Genomic DNA, 18,146 nt, shown 5'->3' on the forward strand with positions numbered 1-18,146 from the left:
ATGTACATGGTTCCTTGACACAGGTAGAAAGGATGGTCAAGAAAGCTTTTGGCACATTGGCCTTCATCAGTCAGAGAATTGAATATAGAAGGGACAGGCAGCATCTCTGGAGAGAAGGAATGAGTGACAATTCGGGTCGAGACCCTTCTTCAGACTTCAACTTGACCCGAAACGTCACCCATTCCTTCTCTCCAGAGATGCTGCCTGTCCCGCTGAATTACTCCAGCATTTTGTGTCTATCTTTGGTTTAAAGCAGCATCTGCAGTTCCTTCCTACACATATTGGATATAGAAATTGGGATGTTATGTTACAGTTATACAAGACACAGGTGAGGCCACATTTGGAGTATTGTGTTCAATTTTGTTTACAATGTTATATGAAAGATGTTGTTATGCTGAAAAGGGTGCCTCGCAGATTTACGAAGATGATGCCAGGACTCAAGGGCCTGAGCTTCAGGGAGAGGTTGAGCAGGCTATTCCTTACTCCTTGGAGCACAGTAGGATGAAGAATCTCAGTAGGATCTTATAGAGGTGCATAAGATCATTAGACAAATAGTTTTTTACACGGAGTAGGGGAATCAAAGGGTAGAGGACATGGGTTTAAGGTGAGAGGGGAAAGATTTAATAGTAACCTGAGGGACAACTTTTTAAAACAAAAGGTGGTGGATATAGGGAATGTGATGCCAGCGGAGGTAGTTGAGGCTTTTACTATCACAACTTTTAGGAGATAATTTGGACAGGTATATGGATAAGAAAGGTTTAGAAGGATGTGGGACTAGTGTAGATGGGGCATATTGGTCGTGTTGGCAAGTTGGGCCGAGGGGCCTGTTTCCATGCTGTATGACTCTGACCCTATAACTGTCTGCCCTTTTGCAACACGTTGTGATCTCATCTCTGACCCTAGCACAAAATGAGGGTTTAAGCTGTTCCCAGAAACAGTGTTTTAGTTTAAATTAAGTTGTTTGTCAACTGGAGCAAGAACAGGATGTGGGCTGATCTGTTTTCACAAGGCTGGACAAAATATGGACCACTGAATATACAAAGTAAATAGATTTGGTGGGACCAGAAACTGTGTCTTCCTTTGCATGTAGATTAGGGGTGGTTGGGGGAGGTGGGGGGTAGAGAATATATTACAGCTACACAGTTCTGGTTGGCTTTCAATGTTGGCTTTCACAGAAACACGGCTCCACCATGTACCAATTGCATTAATTGGTCCCTTTGGCTGCTGGAATATTATTACCATTGTAACAGGTGGTTGCTCATCCCCATCTGGATGGATCTGTTGGGCATCCTCCAAATAAAGCAGCATACATCTAGGGTGATATGGGCACCGCATCTCTGAGTTGGAGTGCATGGGGTTGACCAAGATGGTCCTATAGCTAAAAGAGTTTAAAATATTGATGATAGGTTGCAGACTATAATTATATTCTCTGGATGTAAGTTTAAGTTTATTATTGTTCTGTGTACCAAGGTAAAATGAAAAGCTTTGTTTTGCATACTACCGAAATGAATTAGATAATACAATAGCCGAATATAATCAAGCAAAATTTGAGTACAATGGGTCGAATAAAGGGGAAGATACAGAGTGCAGAATATAATTGTCAGCATAAGAGTTGCAGAGACAAAGACCAATATCCGCAATGAAGTAGATTGAAGAATCGGGACTGTTTGCAAGCTTACGGAACGGCTATTTGGAGGGGAGTCTGCTCTGTGGGATGGTTTGGGCTATATCCACAACTCTCTGCAATTTCCTGCCATCCTGATCGCTTTTCCAAACTAAGCTGCAATGCAACCAGACAATGTGCTTTTTTTATAATACATCGTAGAAGTTTGTAAAGGTCATTGAAGACATGACAAATTTCCTCAGTCTCCTGGGGCAGTCAAGGCATTGGTATGGGATGGTACTTTGTTTTTCACATGTACGAAGGTACAGTGAAATTCAATTTTGTATACAGTTCAGCAGATGTATTACTATGCTTAAGCACTTTGATACATCTTAGATAAGTATCTCAGATACAGTACAAATGTATAGCAGTAGTACGCTGAGAGAGTGTATGGAGCAGCTAATTTGACACCATTTCAAGTCCCAGTTGTTGTAAGTGCAGGTTCCTCTCCTGACCATGAAGGTCCATTGGCCTGGTGGTGTTGCAGGGTCGGCCTGGCTAAGCGTAAATGTTAGTGTCCGTCGCTACTCCATCAAAGCAGGCTGTGCGTGATCCACATGCTCGGCTTCTTGAAGCAGCGCCCGGTCCAGCTGTGCCTCAGGCTGTTGCAGGGCCTCCAGCAGCCCACTCCACCATCGAGCACTGCACTGCCTCCCAGCTCAGTCATCTTCCCGACCCTCCATCTGACTCCTTCCATTCTAGGCAGGCGAGCTGGGCCTTCTAGATGGGTTACCAGTCTGCGGGACAGATCCTCGATCCGCAGCGGGTGAGTCGGGTCCACGGGGTGGGTCCACCATCTGCGGAGGACGAGTCCTCAGTCTCCAGCAGGTGAGCTGGGCTTTCTGTGTGGGTCCTCTTTCCTTAATCCATGGTGGTTGAGCTGGGCCTTCCAAGTGGATCCTCGGTCTTCTGCCTGCAGTGGACAATCTGGGTTTGCTGGTGGGTATGTCCACGGCTCGCCAGGATACTCCCGCCGCCTTCTAATCTGTTAATTCAATCTGGTTGGTACAGAACAAGATCATTGGTAATGTTATCACCGAGTGAATGGAAGCCCGCAAACATTTCACGTTGGCTGAGTGAGGCAATTACTCCAGCACTCCTGAAGTTAATAACTAGCTCCTTTATCTTGCTGACATTGAGTGAGAGTCTGTTGACCTGACACCCTGTCACAAAGCTCTCTTTCTCCCTCCTGTACTCCGTCTCCTAACTGCAGTGAATCAAGTCTGTTTGGGAAATAGAAAATTGCAGGAGAGACCAGAACTATCAAGGGCCTTTCCCACTTGGTGATTTTTTCTGCAACTGCCGGCGTCATTGACTGACATATCAGAGTCGCCGAAAGATCCAAATCCAACAGCGACAAGCATTTCAAAATCTAACAGCGACAAAAAAAAATTTGCAACACGTGAGGAAACACCGCGCATTAATACGTCGTCACGCCGCGACTTTTTCGGTGACCTGATATGCCAGTAAATTATGCCGGCAGTCGCCGAAAAAATTGCCAAGTGAGACAGGCCCTTCAGGCATAAGCAGACTTTAAAAAAAAAACGAATTCCTCAACTGCCATCGTAGAATTTATACGTGTTTGTTTTAAACAGTAAAGCTGACCTGCTGTGGGTGCTGGTAACATTAACTTTCTGAAAAGGAGGCAGCATCTGTGAAATAATAAACAATTTGAGTTTCGGGTTTGCAGTGTTGGGAAGATGGGAGATCAAAGAGAATAGATCTGATAGGGTGAGAATAAATAATTCAGCAGTTAGAGTAGCAATTAGAATTGCATTGCCTCTTTGGAAGGTATTGTTCAGCAAAGTTGTGGGGCATGGCTAACATGTAAAAGAAAAAGAACAATTGAGCCAAATTGATTTCAGACCGAGATGGCCAGGTCTGATATTGACCATATATCAGAATATGGTCTGAGTTATCCAAAGTTGGAGAATGTCATTCTGAGTGCAAATGGCAGCAACTTGCCCAGACAGATGATAAGGTCTTGGTGCTCAACCTTGCTTTGGTCCTGTTTGCAATAGGGCAGAAGTCCACAAACAGAAATTTGGAATGGGAGTGGGATGAAGAATTAAAATGGCGGACAATGGAAGCTCTGGTTTGTTCCTGCAGGATGAATGCAGTTACACCACGAAACGAGCATCCAGTCTGCCTTTGGTTTCACCTGCCACAGATATTCTATTTGTTCATTTAATAAAAAATAATTGTATTTCCTTTTTTCCCCATTTCTGGCAAGAGTCTCAGATATGCAATGATAACTGTTCCTCTTTCTGCAGATGCTGTCTGACCTGCTGCATTTCTATTTTAATCAGTACAACTACAACAACCAGGTGTGGCACTGTGTTGCAGCAGTAGAGTTGTTGCCTTACTGCACCAGAGACCTGGAATCGATTCTGACTACAGGTGCGCTCTGTGCAGAGTTTGTACGTTCAGCTTGTGACCGCGTGGGGTTTCTCCGGGTGCTGGTTTCCTCCCACACTCCAAAGATATGCAGGTTTGTAGGTTAATTGACTTCTGTAAATTGTCCCTAGTGAGTACGATAGAATTAGTGTCGGAGCAGACTTGTTGGGCTGGAGTGCCTGTTTCCATGCTGTACCTCTCAACTAAATTGCAGTTATTTTAAATGTTCAAACCTGGATACTAATCCTTTAATCCATGTTACTATATGATAGCCTATTACAGTCTGTAAACCACACCACTAGAGTAAAATAAATTAAGGGATGCATAAAAAAATTAGGTAAATGCAAGAGAAAGATAAAGAAGGATATGCAGATAGGATTGGGTACATTGGGCGGGTGACATTTTGTTTGGTACACAAGCAGTATAATATCATCTGAGCCATTACCCTATTTCCATAATATAAATACTCTGCATTCATTTAGAGGATATGTGACTCGTGGAAAGGAGCCTGGCTGTTTCATCAAATATCAAATGTAGTTGACTACAGTCATCAAGAAAGTGGTGCTTGTTTAATGTAAGTAAATGAAAGGGAGGTATAATATAGCATGTCAAGGTTATATCTCTTGGGTCATTAAATATATGGTATAGGATGTGGTGTATGGTATAGGAAATTGTAAACGTTTTACCAACAACACCGGCCAGAATAATAATAAGAATTGTACAGTAATAGGGATACTATAATGCCGCCAGTGTGACGTGGGTCACCCAGTCAAATGGCTGAGAAAGCCCTTGTGGTAGAGAAATTACTTTTAACCAGTATTCCTAAATAAAGTTTGTATATTCTGGGTTGCATGATGGGAGGGAGGGGGAGGAACCCTCCAGTCTGTCAAAGGCCGTTCACCCTGGAAGAATGCTCCATGTACAGTTACACATGACTCCAATAAAACCGACTCAAATAAACGTGATTGATTCTTAGATCTGTAAAAAGCTTCTGAAGAAAGTAGAAACAAGGAATTGCAGATGCTGGTTCTTGTGTCTTTCCTTTGGAATAAGGTACCTTGTTTTGAAAACCTCTGAGCTCTATCAATTCCTGTTCAGGGTGGATCTGTCAGTGGCTGTGACGAAAAACAATGCTCCTGACAGTGTCAGATTCTGCCGCAGGATGTTCTCCACCCATGCCTTGAGCCCAATAGATTCTTCCTGGTGAAACTCGATCTCTACAGGCAAATAAAATGAAGCACATTTACCTGATGTGATAGCCCATTGTACAGGATAAAAGGATGTCATCTGGTGGGTTTTTCCCAAGATATATATTAATTATTTTTCTTGTTTGTGTGACTGCAGAAACCAAATTTTGTTTGAACCTCAATGAAGTTCAAATGATAACAAATAAATTGCATCATTGTATCAATTCATGAACCCAAGTCTTGCAATAGAGAGAGGGTGCTGGCTAAAAAATATGGGACAAGGTTTAGCAGGTTCCCAATTCTGGCAAACAACTGTGAAAAAAATTAGGACTAGCAGCCTTGTCAATCCTATGCCGTTGGGAAATGAGGTGCTTTCAAATGTTAAGTAGAGTATGGTATTTACAGGGAAATAGTCCCACAGCTTGAGATCCAATTGTCCTTAACTTTTCTTTCCCTGCAGTCTGCACCTCCGCCCGGTGGGTGGTGACTCACTAATTAGCAACACCGGACCCAGTCGACCAACAACACAGATTCCATTAACAAGCAAGCAGAGAACCTTACTGACCTGTAATCCTCAAAACTCGGCAACTGACGATGAGGAAACCTGTACAATCTAGCAATGAAGGAACTTTGGCCTCTGGTAGCACAGAAACCAGCAGTGCAGCCAACTGAGGAACCATGGCAGTCAACAACGGAGGACTCTTATTAACTAGATCAGCCATGATTGAATGGCGGAGTAGACTTGATGGGCCGAATGGCCTAATTCTACTCCTATCACTTATGACCTTATGACATTAATTATAACTCTGCTGCAATTACTGTCCATTTCTAACAAAGGAGATGATTAAGATTGAACCAGATTGATTGGTTTGGGATCACAAATAGGAACATAGCAGGAGAAGCCAGCTTTAGCATTCAGTGTGATCTTGACTGATCATCCTCTTCAATTCCCCAATTTTCTTTCCCCCCCACCCCAATTCTCTTCTCATCTTCAGCGATTTCGCTTTCATTGATCTTCATCATCGGCGATCACTTGATTATGGTTGTCGTCCTTTTCTGTAGGTTTTGCGATGGTTGTAGAGGCTGATCCTGGGCCCCGACACTATTGCAGAGGAATGTGCAGAGTGGTATTCCCTCCAGAGGACCTCGTGCGAAACAACTTTTAAAGTGGGTAGACCAGCCTACACACTGCTACTGCATGTTCATTTAGAGATAGACATGGGTCTAACAGCATGGACTCCACAATAGTTGCAAGTCTCCCTGCTGCAGCTTTCTTTCACTTTTTCAGCCATTGTGATGTTCTACATGGCCTGCTACCAACCTCTGCCTGTTTCAACATTGAGGTCATCTTCTTGGTCCAAGCTTGGTCAGGAACCTCCCCTTCCCTTGCCCACTTTGGGTGACCCTGCCAGGAACGTGGCTCCAGATGGTTTAGCTCTCAGGATCTTAGGCACAGACCAGCTTCTCCAGCACAATAAGATGGTGATCCTCGAAGAAGTTTCAACTATCCTATCACTGATGGTCGTGATTCATTCTCTATACCTTTCAGCCTCCTAAGCACCTCTTTGGCCACGACTCTAGTATCCTGTCCTTTTATTTTCTAAAGTCGCTTGGTGTCAAATTTTGCTGGCAATCACTCCTTAAAGTGCCTGAGAGCATTTCACTATGAAAATGTTTTTTGGCAAATATGCTTCTGAGTTGCCTTTCAGTCATGCCATTTCTCACGTCTCTTATTTTTACTTCGTTCCACTTCCGAGTTTCTCTTGGTTTTTGTTTAAATAAACGATTCCCAGCATCACCCCTAGCTTGAATTTTAATCTGCCTTCTGCCAGAGGAAATAGCTTTTTTTGTATCCACCCTTTCAAACCATTAACTATGTCAAAACATTTCAATTACATCACAACAATATTCCATAGCGAGAGGCAATGCCTGACTAACCATTGAAGACTTTTTGAGATTATGATTAAATTAAATTATGATTTTGAGATTTGTTAAATGCACGGACGATCAATTGCTACAGAGAAAATCGAATAAAGGGAAGCAGCAGTGATGCTGACACACCTTTCAAGTGAGTTATTGATCTCTCTTTATCCTTCAATTCTGTGCCCTAAGTATGCAACTGTGTTAATGATTACACACCAGGAGGATGCACTGTTGTTGAACTAAAAGAGTTGGGCCAACACTGCTGATAAGTTTTTGCAAACTGACACATCACAGCCTGCTTGGGACACAGCCTCACTGCAGAGCTCAACCGGTTAAACTGAATATCCACTGATATGCTCGCTGAGAGGCAGATTCTGAGCTTGTAAATTGTACCCAGCAGAGTAGAAGCAGCCGCAACAAATTGTGGAGAGAATTTGTCACGGTAAGGATCATTACTTATATTACTTATATTCGAGTATTTAGAATATTGAAACATATACCCAGGATGTTATTGGTAATGAGAAATATGTTGTTCAGTTTTTATGCTCATAAACGGTTGAGCTTTTTGCACCACGTTGTGATCTTGCCTCTGTATGTAGCACAAATTAAGTTTCCCTGTCCCCAGAAACTGCATTTTATTTAAATTAAGTCATTAGTTAAATGAAGAAGAAACAGGATGTGGGCTGGAATGTTTTCATAAGGTTGGACAAAATATGGACTACTGTATTTGCACAGTAATTACATTTAGTGGGACCATAAACTGTGTCTTATTTTGCATGTAGATTGGAGGAGGGAGGGGAGGGGGTGAGGGGTGGAGTGGGAATGACAGTGAATCAAGAATATACTACAGCTGGAAGGTTCTGATTGGATTTGAATGTTGGTTTTACAGAAACACTGGGCTCCACCATGTACCTATTGCATTAGTTGGTTCCTTTGTCTGTTAGAATATTACTGCCATTGTAACAGGTGGTTGCTCATCTCCATCCGAATGGACCTGTCGGCATCCTCCAAATAAAGCAGCATAGGCCTGGAGCTCTGGGGACTGACTGCATGTATGTGAGTTGGAGTTGACCAAAATGGTTCCAGAGCTAAGTGAGTTTAAAATATTGATGATGGGTTGCAGACGAGAATTATATTTTCTTAAATGTAGGTTTATTATTGTCATGAGTATCAAGGTAAAGTAAAATGTTTTGTTTTGCTTGCCATCCAATCAACTCAGATAATACTATGCGTGAATATAATTGAGCAAAACTCAGGTACAATAGGTAGAGAAAAGAGAAATATAGAGTGCAGAATATTATTCTCGGATTTATAACAATCCCAGGGAAAAAGGTCAATATCTGCAATGAAATCGATTGAAGAATTGGGACTGTACTCTAGCTTAAGGAAGGACTGTTCAGAAGCCTGATAAGCCAGAGGGAGGGGGGAATTGTTCCTCAGTCTGGTGATGTGCTTTCAAGCTTCTGTATCTTCTGCTCTCCAGGAGTGTGGAGTAGAAGGAATGACCGGGGTGAGAATGGTCCATAATTATGTTGTTTGCTTTCCTGAGGCGTGAATTGTTGATGGAGTCATTGGAGGGGAGTCTGGTCTGTGGGATGGATTGGGCTATATCCACAGCTCCCTGCAATTTCTTGCGGTCCTGTTTACTTTTCCCAAACTAAGCTGTTTTGCAACCAGTGTGCTTTCTATGAAACATCTGTAGAGGATTGTGAGTCATTGAAGACATGATCAATCTCCTCGGTCTCCTAAGGTAGTAGAGGCATTGATGCGCCTTCTCATCTGTTGTTTCAATCTGCTTGGTGCTGAACACATCATTGGTAATGTTATCACCAAGGAACTGGAAGCCGTTAACCATTTCATGTTGGTTGAGTGGGGCATGTACTCCACCACGCTTCCTGAAGTTAATAACTAGCTCCTTCATCTTGCTGACATTGAGTGAGAGTCTGTTGCCCTGACATCGTGTTACTAAGCTCTCCAACTCTTTCCTGTAACCTGTCTTGCCATTGTTTGATCATCCAGCCCACCAACAGAATTTGGCCGCACAGTCATGAGTGTATAGGGAGTATAGTAGGGGCTGAGAATGCATCCTTGCAGGGCACTGATGTTGAGAATTATTGTGGAGGATGTGTTGTTGCTTATCCTCACTGATTGTGTTCTATGGGTCAGAACGTCAAGGATCCAGTGGCAGAGAGGGATGCTGACCCCTAGGTCCAGGAGTTTGCAGATTAGTTTGGATGGGATTATGGTGTCGAAAGCAGAGCTAAAATCGATAAATAGGAGTCTGATGTCTGTGTCATTGCTGCCTAGGTGTACCAGAGATTACTTTAGGGCCAGGGAAATGGCATTTGTTGTGAATCTATTGTTATGATAGGCAAACTGCAGTGAATCAAGTTGGATTGGGAAATAGAAAATTGCAGGAGACCAAAACTGAGTGCCTAAAGCAGAAGGCTGTTGGTCATAAACAGATTTTTTTTAAATTAAATATTCCTCAACCGTCAAAGTGGAATTTATATGTGATTTTTTTAAATCAATGAAGCTGGGCTGTAATAGAAAAAAGATGATGCTGGAATCACTGAGCAGGTGAGGCAGAATATGTGAAATAAGAAACTATTTACCATATGTTTCAGGTTTGAGATCCTTCACCAGTGCTGGATGAGAAGTTTTCAATAACAAGGAAGATGGGAGATAAAGATGTGAGATAAAGTGAGAATAAATGAAGATTAATTCAGCAGTAAGAGTAGCAATTAGAATTGCATTGTTTCTTTGTAATGTATTGTTAATAGCAAAGTTGTGGGGCATGGCTAACAAGTAAAATTATACAGAAAAAGAAAAACTGAGCCAAAATAATTTCAGACAGAGATGGCCAGTTCTGATATTGACAGAAAGAAGCAATGAGTTATCTAAAGTTGGAGAAAGTGATACAAAGTGCAAAAGGCAGCAACATGCCCAGACATTAGAGGAGAAACAGAAAGTTGGACGGAGTGGGATGGAGAATTAAAATGGCAGACAACGGAAGCTCAGGGTTGTTCCTGCAGAATGAATGCAGGTACACAATGAAACAACCATCCAGTCTGCCTTTGGTTTCACCTGTCACAGATATTCCGTTTGTTCTGCTGAATAAAAAATAAACTTGTATTTCCCTCTTTATCGTATTTCTGATCAGAGTGTCTCTGGTCTGAAAGTATAACTTTCTTTTTCTCCAGTTGGTGGCTGACCTGTTTTTTTTAGTACTACAGCAATTGTAGTTTTTTTGATATTCAACCCTGGATACTAATCCTTTAATCCATGCTACTATGTGATAGCCTATCACAGACTGTAAACCTCACCATATCAGTAAATACATTGTGCATGAGAAAATTAGGTAAATGCAAGAGAAAGATAAAGAAGGATATGCAGATAGGAGCTGGATGGGTGATATTTTGTTGGGCAAACAAGCAGTATCTGATGTCATCTGAGACAATGGTCTTTTTTTGTGATGCAAATTCTCTGCATTAATTTAGAGGATATGTGACTCATAAAAAGGGACTCAGCTGTTTCATCAAATATCAAACTTGGTAGAGTACAGTTATGAAGAAAGTAGTGCTTGTTTCATTTGAGTAAATGAAAGAGGCATAATATGGCATGCCAAGGTTACATATCATGGGTCATTAAAGATATGGTAGAGGACGTGGCTCCTGCAGTTACAAAGTTTACCAGGGTTCCTATGGCCAGAGTAAGAAGAATAATAATAGTATGATATTGAGCATACTATAATGCCACCAATGTGTTGTAGGTCACCCAGTCAAATTGATGAGAAAGGCCTCATGGTAGAAGAATGGTGTTTAACAGATATTCCTAAATAAAGTTTCACAGCCCTAAGTCTTGTGATAGAGAGAGCGTGTTGGCTAAATAAATATTGGACAAAGCCAGCGGCAGATGTTCCAGTTCTTGTAAACAGCTGTGCAAACATGGGGACTAGAAATTAGGGACTGTCAATCTTATGTTTTAATGGGAAATGTGGTGCTTGTTAATCTGAGGAGAGTACAGTATTAACCAACAACACAGATTCCATTAACAGACAAGCAGAGAACCTTACTGACGTGTAATACTCAAACCTTGCCAATTGACGATGAAGAAAGCTGTCCAATGTAGCAATGAAGGTACCTTGGTCCCCGGCCACACACAGAACCAGCAGTGCAGCCAACTAAGGAACCATGCCAATCAACAATAGAGGTCTCTTTTTTACTAATTAGTTGATAGGATGCGGGCTTGCTTACAGCGCTGCAATTACGGTCCACTTCTAATTGTCCCTGACTAAGGAGACAGTTAAGATTGAACCAGATTGATAAGACATAAAAATAAGAGCAGAAGGTACTTCAGACTTACAAGCCAGATGTAGCATTTGGTGTAACCTTGACTGATCATCCTCGTCAATTGTTCATTTCAGGTAACTGTCGCATCATTCTCTTTTCTGATTGACCCAAATCCTCTCATGTTTACCTTTCTCCCCTCCCCCCCCCCCCCCCAATGAAGCATTCGCTTCATCTGCAGCAATCTAAAGCAGGAGGTAATGATTTGGATGGAATGGCATGGGTGAGGGGAATGATGTGGTATAAAAGAGAAATATGGGACTTGGGGATATGAGACAAGCACACAGAAGAGATGAAAGATGGTAAATGCTGTCATCAGGTCTGCCTCCATCACCATCCCGGCAACACGTTTCAGTAGCAATGTTACAAAATTTTGAGATTTAAAAAATCAAGTCTGTAATTTATCCCATCAGATAAAGCATAAAAATAAGTTTAATTTGACACCTAATTCACTTTCATATCTCAAGTATTTAAAAAGTTATGGCCATTTTCATACTCGGAAATGAGCATCTTGTTCCCTATTGATTTTCTATGGACATAACAAAAAAGCTGTGATCGTGAACAGTCAAAAGCCCATAACTTTCTTAAAAATTAAGAGAACTGAATGAAATTTTCAGTTATCATAGATTGAAGCATTCTGAAACAAATATAAAATAATCTTACTTGGATGACCTGAAATTAAAGCATATAATTAGTTAGTTACCTAATTGTAGCTAATTTCAGACTTCAATTACTAGATCTAAACATCTATCCATTTCTTAATAAATGATTAACATTTTTAAATAGCCTAAATGTCCAAATAATATTCACAAATAATTCACAATAAAACATGATTTTTAAATCTCATTTACATTAATTTATAGGCCAAATGGAAGGAATTTAGTGTTTAATTGCTGTAAATAAATGTCCATTTAAATCAGCTTTCCAGTGGGTCCCTGTGAACGCGCTGGTTTAGAACGTTCACATTGCGGTAGATTTGTGCCCCAAATGCCGAGAAAAATACTGCGGGATATAATGGGCCCAAGTTGAGCTACTCGCAATATTAAACTTTGTATAAAGGGATCTTTAGAAGCCCTTTTTAATGTAAAAATATACAACCCACCTTCTGCTATTTGCTTTATGAGACCCTGCGGTTGCTGGCGGTCGCGGGTTTAGAGATTGATTTTTAAACTACTATAACTATTATTCAAGGCGTTTAAACCTAATAATAGCTTTTGCGACGGGGTCTTCCAGCGATTTTTCGTTAATAATTAACTAGGCTGAACATTTTCGATTGGAACAGCCTAGAGAAAATCGCGTTTTAAACCCGCCCCCTCTAAACGGCGCCAAAATCGCACACACCCACAGCGGCAGATTTTCAACGACGCTTCAGGTAGGCTTTGCAACATACCTAGTTTCAGGCACCCATCACTCTCCGTGTAAAATAAACTTAATCCACACATCTCCTTTAAACTTTTCTCTTTGACTTTAAAGCAGTACCCTCTAGTCTCTGACATTTCCAACCAAGGAAAGAGGTTCTAACTATCTGCCCGAGCTATTCTTGTTACAATATTGTATACTTCTATGGGGTCTCTGTCAACCCGGAGAAAAAGGGAAGTGTTACAATTGTACAATGCATTGGCAAGGCCTCACCTGGAATACTTTGCACAGTTTTGGCCCACTTCTTATTGAAAGCATTTATTAACATTGGAGCAGCCCAAAAATAAATTAGTTAGGCTTATTCCTGGGATGACAGGGTTGTCCAATCACGAGGAAATGTAGAAATCAGATCGATATTCTTTGGTGTTTAGAAGAATGAAGGAAGTTATTGGAAAACATGAAATCCTAAGAGGGCATGACCATGTAGTCATTGAAATAACGGCCATAGTGGAGAATCATGAGCAAGCGGACATAGTTACAAGATTAGGAAGAAGTCATTTACAATTGAGGTGTGTAGGGACTCTCTCAGATGGTGGTGATTCTCTGGAATTCTCTACCCCAGAGGGTTATGGAGGGTAGATCACTGGGGCATGTAAACAGAAGGTAGATAAATGATTGAAAGCTCAGGGAACTGATCCTTTACATGAATAGTAAGCTTGACAGCTTGTCAAACAGGCTTCTCTACCCTCTCCAACATATTTATACATTAGATGCAAATAACTAGAGGTAAGAGGTTTAAAGAAGATACAAGGAAGAGTTTTTTTCAACAAGAGCGTGGTTGGAATCTGGAACATACTGCCTGTTCTAGGCAGAGGAGAGAAAGACGCTCCAAATAATTAAGTATCTGGATGAATCAATAGACAATAGGTGCAGGAGTAGGCCATTCGGCCCTTCGAGCCAGCACCGCCATTCAATGTGATCATGGCTGATCATCCCCAATCAGTACCCCGTTCCTGCCTTCTCCCCATATCCCCTGACTCCGCTATCTTTAAGAGCCCTATCTAGCTCTCTCTTGAAAGCATCCAGAGAACCTGCCTCCACCGCCCTCTGAGGCAGAGAATTCCACACACTCACAACTCTCTGTGAGAAAAAGTGCTTCCTCGTCTCTGTTCTAAATGGCTTACCCCTTATTCTTAAACTGTGGCCCCTGGTTCCAGACTCCCCCAACATTGGGAACATGTTTCCTACCTCTAGCGTGTCCAAACCTTTAATAATCTTATGTGTTTCAATAAGATCCCCTCTCATCCTAAATTCCAGAGTATACAAGCCCAGCCTCTCCATTCTCTCAGCATATGACAGTCCCGCCATCCCGGCAATTAACCTTGTAAACCTACGCTGCACTCCCTCAATAGCAAGAATGTCCTTCCTCAAATTTGGGGACCAAAACTGCACACAATACCCCAGGTGTGGTCTCACTAAATCATTGACGTATATTGTAAATAGCTACGGTCCCAGCACCGAGCCTTGCGGTACCCCACTAGTCACTGCCTGCCATTCTGAAAGGGACCCGTTTATCCCTATTCTTTGTTTTCTGTCTGCCAACTAATTTTCTATCCATGTCAGCACTCTACCCCCAATACCATGTGCCCTAATTTTTCCCACTAATCTCCTATGGAAAATGCTTTCTGAAAGTCCAGGTACACTACATCCACTGGCTCTCCATTTTCCTAGTTACATCCTCAAAAAATTCCAGAAGATTAGTCAAGCATGATTTCCCTTTCGTAAATCCATGCTGACTCGGACCAATCCTGTTACTGCTATCCAAATGTGCCGCTATTTCATCTTTTATAATTGACTCCAGCATCTTCCCCACCACCGATGTCAGGCTAACTGGTCTATAATTCCCTGTTTTCTCTCTCCCGCCTTTCCTAAAAAGTGGGATAACATTAGCTACCCTCCAATCCACAGGAACTGATCCTGAATCTACAGAACATTGGAAAATGATCACCAATGCATCCACGATTTCTAGAGCTACTTCCTTAAGTACCCTGGGATGCAGACCATCAGCCTTCAGTCCCATCAGTGTACCCAACCCAATTTCCTGCCTAATGTGGATTTCCTTCAGTTCCTCTGGCCACTAGTATATCAGGAAGATTGTTTGTGTCCTCCTTAGTGAAGATGGATCCAAAGTACCTGTTCAACTCATCTGCCATTTCCTTGTTCCCCATAATAAATTCATCTTTTTCGGTCTTCAAGGGTCCAACTTTGGTCTTAACTATTTTTTTTCCTTTTCACATACCTCAAGAAGCTTTTACTATCCTGCTTTATATTCTTGGCCAGCTTACCTTCCTAACTCATCTTTTCTCCCCGTATTGTCTTTTTAGTTATCTTCTGTTGATCTTTAAACATTACCCAATCCTCTTGCTTCCTGCTCATCTTTGCTATGCTGTACTTCTTCTCTTTTATTTTTATACTGTCCTTGACTTTCCTTGTCAGCCACGGTCGGCACTTACTCCCCTTGGAATCTTTCTTCCTGTTTGGAATGAACTGATCCTGCACCTTTTGTATTATTCCTAGAAATACCTGCCATTGTTGTTCCACTATCATCCCTGCTAGGGTATCTTTCCAGTCAACTTTGGCCAGATCCTCCCTCATGGCCCCATAGTCTCTTTTATTCAACTGTAACACCGACACCTCCGATCTACCCTTCTCCCTCTCCAATTGTAGATTAAACGTGACCATATTATGGTCACTACATCCTAATGGCTCCTAAACCTCAAGTTCCTTTATCAAATCCGGTTCATTACATAACACTAAATCCAGAATTGCCTTCTCCCTGTAGGCTCCAGTACAAGCTGCTCTAAGAATCCATCATGGAGGCACTCCACAAACTTCCTTTCTTGGGGTCCAGTACCAACCTGATTTTCCCAGTCTACCTGCATGTTGAAATCTCCCATAACAACCGTAGCATTACCTTTACTACATGCCAATTTTAACTCCTGATTCAACTTGCACCCTATATCCAGGCTACTGTTTGGGGGCCTGTAGATAAGTCCCATTAGGGTATTTTTACCCTTACAATTCCTTAGTTCTATCCATACTGACTCCACATCTCCTGTTTCAATGTCACCCCTTGCAAAGGACTGAATTTCATTCCTCATCAACAGAGCTAACCCACCCCCTCTGCCCACCTGTCTGTATTTTCAATAGGAGGGATACCCTTGAATATTCAGTTCCTAGCCCTGGCCCTCTTGCAGCCATGTCTCTGTAATTCCCACAACATCATACTTGCCAATTTCCAACTGAGCCTCAAGCTCGTCCACTTTATTTCTTATACTTCGCGCACCTCCCCTCTTGCACCGCTCGCAATTGGCCCTGATCTTACTCTCTTATCCCTTTTCGAACTTTCTTTCCCATTAATTCGGGAGTCTTTTGTAACTTTTCCTGTACTCACTTCCCCTTCAACTCCATCTTCATACTCCTAATTTGTCAATCCCTCCCCCCCACTATTTAGTTTAAACCCACACATGTAGCTCTAGCAAACCTGCCTGCCAGAACGTTGGTCCCCCTCCAATCACCAAGGTATAGAAGTCTATGGACCAAGTGCTAGTAAATTGAATTAGTATAGATGGGAACAATGGTGGATATGGGCAAAAAGAGTATGTTGCTATGCTGCATAACACCGTAACTCTATAATAAATTGTTGGAAGGATTATTTCATTGAAACCCCTATGATTTTCCTTCTGAGTTACTCCCAACAAGCCAGATTAATTTCCTGCCCGAATTAGTTGAATATGTGTGAAACAAAGGTTCAGAGGGACCTCAGCCTGTTCTTTTACCATAGATAGTGACAGCGATAAAAATGGTGCTCAGCTGCACAGGTGTCAGTGGTACTTGTGAACTGATGGTGAAACTTAATTGTAGGAACTAAACAACCCATATTGCTGGAACCGTGCCAACTGGAAATTATGGAATATTGCCAAATGGTGTAAGCTTGCCAACCCCCAACAATCAAAGACTCTGTCAAAATACAATGGAGGAGTTTCTACAACTGCCAACCAAGAAGTCTTGGCAGAAAGCAACAGAGCGCCCTAATCAAGCAAGGCCAGAATTGAAGTCAGCAATAGACATAACTCATCAATATTCCTCAAAATTACCATTGAAGATCAGCAAAAGGCAGGAAGGAGTTTTACCAACATCATTCAAGGGATCTTGCCTCGAGGCTCTGGAACAACCACCCAACCAGCAAAGCACAACTCGCATCTTCTACAACGAAGCTCACCTAAGGGTCAATGGAGGAAGCCCTTTAAACTTCTCTATTGGCAACATCATCCATTTTTGTTGGTTATTTGCATTTGGAAAGATTGCTCCATGATTGGTTGGCGAGGTACCACAATTACTGACTGATGGGATTTTCCTATTGCTGGTTGACAAGGTTCTACCATTACAGTTGCCACGATTACTCCATTGGGGATTTGCAATAGTGCTCCATTGACACTCGGCTCCGTCATCAGTTGACAAAACCTCTCTGTTGACAATGCAAGTGAACTCGCGTATCTTTATTTATTTATCATTTTCTGGCACATGGGCATTGCTGACAAGAAGTGAATTCATTTCCCATTCCTAATGGCTATTGAGCAGGTAGTTGTGAGTTGCCTTCTTGTAATACCTCCAGTCCTCAGTGGTGTTGGATGGCGAGTTCCAGAGTTTAGATGAAGTGACAATGAAGGGCCAGTGATATATTTTCAAGCTAGGATGGCATGTAGTTTGAAGGACCCTGCAGATGGCAGTTTTCCTCTGTCTCCCTTGTTTCTTCCTGTTGCAGGATTTGGAAGGGGATGGCTGGATAGTCAAGGCAATACAGATGTAACACAATGTAGGCACGATGTATGGGAAGGAGGCAGTGGTTGATGAACTGCCATTGCTGTTAAATCCTGGATGGTAGAAACACGGAACTGCAGATGCTGGCTTACAACAAAAAAAAGGCACCAAGTGCTGGATTAACTCAGTGGGTCAGGCAGCATGTCTGAAGAACATTGATATATGATGTTTTTGGTCAGGACCTTTGTTCAGGCTGAGCCTGGATAGCGTTGAGAATTATTTCTGAGCTCATCTATGTAGGCAGAGTTCCATCACATTGCTGCCTTGTGCCTGGTAGATGAGAGAACGCCTTTGGAGGTGAGTCACCTCACCACACGATATCTGTCCTCTGACCTATTCTTGTAACTACAGTATTAATGGTGGCTGGTTGCTAAATGTAATGGATGA

This window comes from Amblyraja radiata, chromosome 13, assembly GCF_010909765.2.
Source record: "Amblyraja radiata isolate CabotCenter1 chromosome 13, sAmbRad1.1.pri, whole genome shotgun sequence".
Lineage (NCBI taxonomy): Eukaryota > Metazoa > Chordata > Chondrichthyes > Rajiformes > Rajidae > Amblyraja > Amblyraja radiata.